Raw genomic sequence first — 9,900 nt, 5'->3', positions numbered from 1 at the left:
TTCGACTCCCGAAGTAGGATACATGTCTCCGCTAATCTGGCCTGATCTCAGTAGGCAAGGTAGACTGCCAACATGTGAGTAGACGCATCCCTCCATTAGACCAATTTCCTGGCATAACGATATCAAAGGGTAACTTCGTGATTTTCGATAAGGAAAAACGATCGAAGCAACTTTGCCTGTCTGCTGGAATCGTTGCGGAGCATATAGCAACAAATGTGACAGCTTAGTTTTATGTCAACGGTGTGGATGTGTTACCAGCAAATGGTGCAAATTAATTTTAATACTATTGCACTGCTTTACAAAGGCATTGACTGATACTTGTACTACATTTGAACCTGAAGGTCATTAGGCTTTTGGGAAATGCTGACTTTCCTCTTCACTGAAATAACAGACTCGCGCATCGAAATGAGAAACAAGTATCAGTAACTATAGTATCCTAAAGTATCCCAGAGGGAAACCATACATATATGTGAATACAGATGCCTTTAGCTTATAATAAATTAATGTATAGGATATCAATCAGTTTTCCATGAGTAGCCGGGAACCGAGCGGAAGTTGAACTAAATAATTTCGGCTTCCGCTCTATTTATTGGCTGCTCATGACGAGCTGATTGAGATCGTTACAGTGGTATAAATGTGTTAGCTAGAGCAGTTTCTAACAGAGCATACAGTTGCAATTCGGTTTCGTTAATCATATTCTACTGTATTTTGGGGGCTCTTATGCATAAATTCCACAACAGATACATTTGGTTCTCTAGCACCTTCTCGAATGAACTAACAGTATTTTTATAAGAGGGACGATCCTATTGAATCTAGAGCTACTCGTAACGTGACGCATTCTAGTAAGGTCATTAGTAAAGTCGAACAGATCCATTGTATAAGCGCCTCAGGACTTCAAAAGACCTATCTTGCCCATAATTAAGCTACTAAGTTTACTTTTCGAGTTTCATCGTAAGTTCATCTTCGGATGTGGAAAATTGAGTGTCTACAATGATATCGCCTTTATTCGGTCCGATGCTAGAATATAAGCGTTATATACAGATAGACATTGAATGTGGATTATTTTACCTACAAAGTTTCTATAGATGTATGTTTCATGCTGTTCGTTTATAAGTAAATAAATATTGTATATTATTTGCGTACGCCAATTGGGATATTTTTGACGCACAAATACATTCAATATAATGTCATTCGTCATGGCCACGGCTTTGATTCGGAGTTCAAACTGCTTACAAGTTACTTCTAGATATGCTCTATATTCACAAACAACTTACAACTTAGAAGAGTAACTGTGAGTAACGCAACCTTGTTACACTTAAACTCGTTGCACAAATAAAATCCAGCTGACTTGAATTTCAACCACCAAAAATCAAGAAGCCCAGAAATCAAACGATTTAAAAAGTGAATACGCGTAGAAGGTATAAGAAAGCGCGAGAAGTAGATAGGGAAACACTTATAGCGTAGACAACGATTTTATAGGCGAGAAATCCATCCCAAAGGCACCCTCTAGTATCCATATAAAATACCGAATTACCAAAGATCGCTTTACGTGCCCCTTTTGACAAATTTTCCACATCCTGAAGTCAATCCCTATTGTGAAACTTCCGATGCTGGCGCACAGAAACCTTCTTTAAGTTTTTCAAGAGCCATATAATCACAGTAACGGTATACATGCCATAGATTTTATAATGTACATGAATAGTATACATCATAAAATTTTTATAATGTATATACCCACACCGATATTATGAATAATCCCAGTCTGGGAGGTGGATTTAGGACAAAAAATAGATGATCTATGCTGATAATTCGAAGATGGAACCTCTGCTTTTACAACGGGTTCACGATTCTGTGCTCTGATATTTCATTAGTAACGACAAATGTTTAACCAACGTACGGTACACAATGAACAACCTCCGTTGGATCTATATGGGCTCTATAGATAGAATACATATATATATATATAAGCTACTGCAAAGCCGCTAAGGTGAACACTGATCATGTAAGCGATATTGTCGCAGAGATACAGCGGCTTCTTAGGTCTTTCATGTTGATTCAACTAAACCTATGTATTGACTTATTTAGCTCTTGTCGAGGCCTAACACTGACATCTGATGCTCTTATTTGGAACTCAAGACTAAAGAGACATCGTAGTGAAGTATCTAAACTGGTTATGTAAAAAAGCATGTCATATAAGACATCTATATAGTAAGTCATTATAGGAGCAATAAAATTTACCTAATCTCAACTTTAATCAATACTACAGAAAATCTGGCTTTGTACGAAGGACTCAAACATCAGACTTTGAGCAAAGGCTTGGGTAATAATAAATATACTATGCATAAAAAAAGCATGAAACTAATATATATATATATATAGATATGTCCAGGAGGCGTAAAAATTATTAATTCGCCTTTAAGTAAAGATTTTGAAACATACTCTATCCTGTTTTTCAGAATGATTACCTAGCCAGCGTAACCTTAAGTTATTTGCGTGACCTCTCTTCTGGTAGTGTCTTGGAGGATCCACTTCTGTCCTATCCCATCTTATAAAAATCCTTCTTGTATTTTACGGTAATCTATTTCCGACAACGCAACCTTGACCTCTTGGTAGGTGTTTTAGCTGATATTTCGAATTTTACGTTTGGTACTGTCGTTAAGTGTTACTTTAGGCGGTTGATTACTAGCGCGAAGTAGGATGCGTCAACATCCGCCTCAAACCTAAATTAGCAGGAGTGGCTGAGTTAAGTAAGCAACCATGTGATTACCGCACCATCGTGTGAATTAAAATGGCAGGTATACGCCGATGGTTACGCCGATACCGTTAGTTTCATGTTGGTCCAGTGCTTTATAGAACTTTAGTTTCGTCGTGTGTCTTATTAGAATCGAAGAACGCATAAATTAGACAGGCCATTTTTGCCATTTGACCTGGTTCATTAACGTGAGCAAAAATATTGCCCCCTCACTAATTGTGTTTATCAATAACCTGTCGACTCCTATTAGCAATTTCAGTTCTTCCACCTACGTAAAAACCTTTTCTTAATGAACTACGTGCTGTAATAAGTCAACAAACTGCAAAATAAATAAAAATCTACGAACTTGTAGAGAACGATTCAAGTTCAATTCAAGATAGTATGTCGTCTTTATAGGTAAATATCTACGTGTGCCATTGACAGCCGTTTGCTGATAAAGGCAACCACTACTTTTTCGACCAAATTTTATCTAACGAGAAGTGTGCGCTCATAGCATAGCCTACAGATTTGAGCATTTTCAACGAAGACAGGCAAATTCTTACAAAGCTACTTATTATGCACACAATACACGTCCAAGTGACTTGCTTATTACGAATTCAATATTTTTACTTTTTAATTCACAATACGAACTCAACAGGCAGATCCATCGACTATCAGGATCCGGTTAGATTAGGCTGCGCTAAGGATTTCCTTAAGAAACTCATTGTCAAACGTGTCACTACTAAAGTCATAGCCGCGAGGACAACTGAAACACAAACCGGGCGAGCTTTGCAGTGGTAGATTACGGTGTCCGTAATATGATTACGCAACGCGAAAGATGTCGAACCTATGTAAACTTGCGACCATGTTACTGTCCGGTTTAACACAATTCGCCATACCATCGTTGTCGTCGTCGACTAAACCAGGCAGCCAGCTAGCCAGCCAGCCAGCCAGCTTAAACAAATAATGTTTTATTAGAAAGAAGATAGTAACTTCATTATGCATGCTAAAAGAGTTCTATAGGTGTACATGTGTGCTTCTCTTCGTCTTACATCAAGCACACCGCTGACTATGTGAACGCTTACTTTTTTTTTTACGTATAATTGTATAAAAATAGTAGCTTTGAGACAGTGACTATTTTTTTCCTGCTGATTCGTCACACCGTCAAAGTTTTTCGGGTGATTATTAGCGCGCACATTTATAAATCCATAAAATATCAGCTTCTGAGGTATCTAGAACAGAAAATTAAAATGAGCCTTGCAAATCTAGAAAACTGTCATAAACAGACATAAAGTACTGCTTCGCGTTTCGGAACTGCGATTCGATTCAAACCTTAACATTTCCCATAGAACGTCCGTCAACGCTAAGAGCACTCCACTGAATTCTCTCCTAAAACAGGAAGAATCTATTGAATCTGTTAAAAATCTAATTTTCCAAATGAGTTTACTTCTTTGTAGTGTGCTTTAAGCAAATGATTACGGATATTTGAAGCTATGAAGCTTGGCTAGAAACTTCATCGATCTGTGGATAGGCTAACACATGCATGGCAGCACCTCCAAAGAGCGCTTAATGCTTTAAGATCTGCAGGTGATCTTTGATGGTTTAAAAAGCAATCATTTGTCGCGAATCAGCAGAGACAGAGCTCCCATCATTTCATGTACCATTTCATCGAGAGCCAATTTTAAAAAAATTAATCTACAAGTTTTCAATGAACAGCGATAACCGTGGCAACAAATACTTATATGACGAACACTGGTAAACGTGAAGACTGATCTGTAATTTTGATTAGGAGAAACGCTCCCGTCACGATTGCCAGCCTTTTCAGGTGGGCTGCAAAAAAAATGGGCGTATCGTGTCAAAATGCGAAAAGAAATCCTACCGAGTCGCATGCGTTTGCCTTCGCCTAAGCAAGACAACGATATCACATGTGACACCGTTGGGATAAGTGCCGGTCCTCAGTTCTGTCTCCGGTTAATTTACTCACAACCAGGTATTTTAACGAAAGCAATTTTTTGACTTTTTGATATAGTCAGCCCACATCTTTCATGTCTTCTGTATTTTACCTTCTGAAAAAACGTTCTGTTTTCAATTACGATTTAAGTAGATCGTAATTCAAGTGAACCTTGCTAGCTATATTAAATCGAAAACGTCTTCTGTACGTCTGTACATGCCAACATAAAACACCAATATACAATAAGTATGTATTTCAGGTGCATACTTCCTGTCATCTGTCTATTAGCTGACGCCACTAAACTATAAAAATACAGTGTCTCAAAAAACGTAGACAATGTTTAATAAGTCATAACAGAATGTAATCAGAGATAATGAATGGACTAAGATTAATTTTTGAACAACGAAAGTTTTTATAACGCTTTTGGAAGTATGAAAACATAGCACAAGTAGGTAGGATAAAAAAGCTAGTTCGAAATGGATAGAATTTAGAATTTATAGACAACGTAGCGAGGTTCACAGCAATATATCTCAAAAATCTGTGAGACAATCAGGTCGTACGGTTGGCATCAGCAAATCATGTGCTCCCCGCATTTTAGACGTAAATGGAAAATTTACATTTCGACAATTGTACACGCTACCAATGAAAATAAATCCAACCGAAGAAAACAATCCTGAGAAGGGTACTTAAAAAATATTAACAAAATGCAGTATTTATTATCCAAGGTATTTATATATTACATTTAGTTTAAATACCAATCGGCTCAATTCCACTTTCACGGCTATCGTAAGTCCGTATATTACGCAAAAATGTCACATACATTAACTAGAGTTACAATGCGGTGTTAACATTTGAAGATCTTTTTGGGAGCATGGTGACTGGCGCTAATAACTTGAATTCACTATAAGAAGCTAGTTCATCACGCATTCGGGAGACTTTGATAAAAATTGCAAGTTTTATTTCCAACAACGCGGAGCACTTGTCATCATGTTGCATATCTTGGTGAAAATTGTCTAACGGATGGGTGGACGAAGAGGTCCCATAGAATACCCTCTTCATTCCCCATACCTGACACCAATGGACCTGCCTGCGAGAGCGGATACAATAAGCATAGGGTCTACTTGATAAAACCGAGGACATGGAATCATTTATGAGCCGCAATTGAGTAAGAATTGAGCAAGAAGAATTAAATGTATCTTAAGCTTGTTAATCAATAGCTTACCGTTATCAGCAGTGTATTGGCCTAAACGGTAGCGATTTTAAACACCTATAGCAGGTGGAAAAGTTATACATGTTTTTTTAAATTTAGGTTTTAATCACACGTAGGTAAAAACTTGAATAATTTCTTAAGAATAAGTAACTTACCAATAGTCAATCAAAGGTATGGTAAGAATGCGTCAGTGTGAAATCGAACCGTGTCAACAGTAAATATTATCGTGGGATTGTAATGAGTGTGTTGAAATATCCGATTGAGATACGTGCTAACTTGGGTTGCTTGCGTATTGCCAAAGGAAGGCAGACGAAGCTTCGTTGTTTGCCATTGAATGCTTCTGCCATCAAGCGCGGCTTAGGTAAATATCAACTTCCTTTCACTATTGCACTCAGAAAATTAAAAATAGAGTATTACATAATTCCAGTGTTTATATCGTGTCTCATCAAACAATTGGTTTGATTGTCTTTAAATGCACGAACATAGACACAAAGCGTTTGAAGCGGGATACTTGTTGTAAACTCAAAGCTGATGATGAAAAATTAACAAACTGGTGATAATTAGCGAAACGCGATGGGAAACACGCGATTTCTGGGACGTTATACAGGCGGAGGCCGATTGGGAATACCGGCAAGAAGTAGCAGCCTTCAGTTTAACGACCTAACCAGTCACGTTTATCACCGCAACGACCTCATGGTCTTTAAGCTATTTCAATATTTTCGATACTTTTGCGGTGCATTAAATGCACCGCAAAAGTATCGATACAGGTATATTGGTACAGCCACAATTAGCCGGTCGTTTGTAACTGGTAATTTGTAACGTTCACTTCTAAATGTTTTACACTATATTTGCTACAACGTAAAAGCCATTATAAGATCCTCATGATATCAGAAAAGATTTGAAAGTAATTCTTTGAGGATAAATAATCAATCACTGTGTCTAAGTGTACGTTGACCAAACTCAACATCATCACACGATCTGAAGGACGTGCCTTAGGTTTGTATAATAAGCGACAGGTTCGAGTTCATAGTATTTATAGTCCCTATTGTATAACCATTGTTCCTATTTTTTGTCCTCAACAGTCAGTCAACTGAAATTTGTCCCATTAACGGTTTTATCTATTACGTGTGTTCCCAGTATCTCATATTGGCCTATACAATATGACAAGAATCACGTTTGAATCGCTTTGCAGAAATCGCTCCCTTGCCTAAGGCAATTGATTGCCTTAGGATGTGGGATGCCGCATCGCCTGTGCTATTTGTAGCAATCGGAGGTCCCGGTAGAGAGGAAGTCAGGTGAGCAGCTCACACTAAACGCTGTTGAAAGTGGAACGAGGCTTACATATTGCGGACGGTGATTAGGGATATGCCCACGTTGTTGAGCCATAGGTGTTACTGAAATTGGTGGGTAGATAACAGCTGATGCCAACACGGTGGGGTGAGCTTGAGCGAGCAGACGATGGACTGGAGTGCGGTGAGGGCCGACAGCATTAGGTGTTGTCAGTTTGTTCCCGACGGGTTGCTAGCACGCCCACAGCGAGATACGAAACGGCAAGCCGGGCACTCGTCCCTCTACTGAAGAAGCTAAATGTGTCGTCATGGGCATTCGGGTCGACTACGGCTGGTTGAATTTCAAAAAAGCCGCCAAATGGTAACTCCCTGCTTGGTATATTTACTTCAACAGAGACATCAAAAGCACATAAAGCCCTATTCCATATATCGTAACTATTTTGGGCGAATACGTCAGCGTCCTAAACGAGGATTTATGCCGTGGCCCAGCAATATCACCAGAGACAAACCTAAATTTTAAAAATGCCTCGAATACATTTGAGCTATGAGGCCCTAGGTCAGTCGTATCATGCTTACGTCGGTTCTCTACAACTCATATGAAAAAGTGGGTAAAACTACTAAGTACTCAAGGATAAACCGCCTGGGAAAGGGTGAACCGCGCAAGCTAGAAAAGGATATCAAGTTGAACGTCACAGACCGACAGGATGGGCTCAAGTGACGGTGTTCCTCTTTGTTTGTTGCCCTGCGATTTGCAGCAAAAGAAATGGAACCAAGAAGTCAAATTGACGTCAGCCAAAATAATTAAGCGGCATGATAACGAAACACATCGAACGTATTTATGGTCGATTTGATGGGTCCAACGGTGGGCTTTATAAAATTATGCTTGAGGTATGCTTTATCTCAGTTAATCCCATTGATGTAACTTTGAAAAACACTAATCCAATAAGAAAATAATAGTTCAGTTAACGCCTAATAACTAAATGAGGATACTTGGTCTTCAAATTATTGAGTCGTTTCATAATGGCCGCTCTTGCCTTTTTTCATTTTTTGGGTCTCTTAATTGCCACACCTTTGTTATATACAACTGAGAAGCTCCTTGTTCGTTATTCAGATTTTATCCAAGTCCAAAATTGAAGTCTGCGCAAAAGCTTTGTCGGAACATGTCGCAAAAATTATTCCGTTGAACGTTGCTCTTTGGACTATTAGGGTGGACTTGAAAATGTAACATCATTAAAAACAGCAAGGAAAATAATCTTTTTACACAAGTTCGTTGTGCGACGGAATCTGATGAAAAAGGCTAGTAGGAAATAAACAGGCGTATCATTACAATGAAAAAAAGGGTTTTTACTGTGTTTGTTTATATATAAAGGTCCTAATTACCTTAAAATAATTATTATATATGAGGTTGTTTAAAACATAATGGCGGTTTGTCGCCTAATAAAAGACGCAATGCTACACTCATATCGCTGCACACTCAGTTCGAAATCGATTTATTAATTGTTTCTCACTAGAAATGTAAATTTCTAGTGAGAAAATGTTTGTATTGGAATGATTCTGTGTTAAAAACACACTCAATACAAAAGAACTTTCCAGAGAAGGTTGACTTAGCATCGTCTATAGTGGCTTTACTGTTAGGTAACCTTGTTTATTCAATGTAACTGACCTATCTACAAATCCTTCTGCAGTTTTCTATACGTTGAGAACCTATTCTAAAAAGGCCTTCAGGTCTCACTGAACGCAAATCATTGTTCTTTTTTGGATGAACTTAACGCTACGCCTAGAAGCATCTCCTGGAACTATTAACATCCTTTCTCCGCTATATATTAACGTAGAAATCACTTAATTGTAATTCGTAGCAATTTTGTGTAGCAGTTTACTATTGTGACGATGCGTTGCTGGGCGACCTGTTGGAGAAAAATGAAACGCCGTGCTCCTTTATATTCTTTACTTATCTTCTGAGGCATTCAGGTTTCTAGCATTTAGGCAAAATCTATTAATAACTGAAGATAATCACATGGTCGCAGTTTACTTTCTCGGCAAATACACGTGTTGTTTGCCGGTCGTAGTCTTTCAAAAGTAGTACTTTCGGAGGTTCTTCTCGACCTCGAATGGCTGGCCGGGCCAGATGCAACCTGCAATTTCAAAATGCCATTATTATAATTAGCAAACCTCCTCATATTTGTCCTTTGAGGCATTGAGCCCATGCTACACACGGCATAAAGGTTTTGGACAGCTTCTTGACCTGGGCAGAAAACGATATATAATACAGATAGAGAATGTACTTCCTTTTAATGGAAAGAACTCTCTTTAAAACTTAATAAACAGTAAGCGAAAATTCGCTCATTATTTATTGAAACCAGAATGGGCTTATCGAACATAGGGAACCCTTTAAAGTAGCACGTGGGAGTAAGCAAACAGTGAAAAGGTAGAGGAAAAAAACTGTTACTGTTGCATGAACAACAATATATAGATTAACTGTCCTTTGATAATCTCAAGATAATAAATGATGGTTCATATTAGCGCGTTGGAAGCCAGATAACCCATTTAAACAAGTTGTGCAGTTTCAATTGATGCACCTAATTTAGAATAGAAATAGTTCAGACATCTCTGAAACTCGCTTTTCTAACTATATAATCATTAAGCAGTGATACGCATCTCTACATAAATATGTCCCTCATTTTTAATACAACTTCTATCTTTGAATAAAATGATCTCACAT

The 9,900-nt window shown here is 38.2% G+C and overlaps 1 long non-coding RNA gene across 1 annotated transcript; it reads right to left on the bottom strand.

Annotated features, from left to right (window-relative positions):
• Nucleotides 1-3,329: 3,329 nt before the first annotated feature.
• LOC147752795 (uncharacterized) lies at nt 3,330-6,231 on the bottom strand. The gene is made up of 2 exons (XR_015313097.1): nt 6,048-6,231; nt 3,330-3,685 (listed from the first exon to the last, which is right to left on the bottom strand). It is a non-coding gene; the product is annotated as an uncharacterized LOC147752795 (long non-coding RNA).
• Between the last annotated feature and the right edge of the window lie 3,669 nt (nt 6,232-9,900).

This window comes from Varroa jacobsoni, unplaced genomic scaffold (genome assembly GCF_002532875.2).
Source record: "Varroa jacobsoni isolate VJ856 unplaced genomic scaffold, vjacob_1.0 scaffold_983, whole genome shotgun sequence".
Taxonomy (NCBI): domain Eukaryota; kingdom Metazoa; phylum Arthropoda; class Arachnida; order Mesostigmata; family Varroidae; genus Varroa; species Varroa jacobsoni.
Note: the sequence above shows the minus strand (reverse complement) of the source record. Positions and strands in the feature narration are given on the sequence as shown.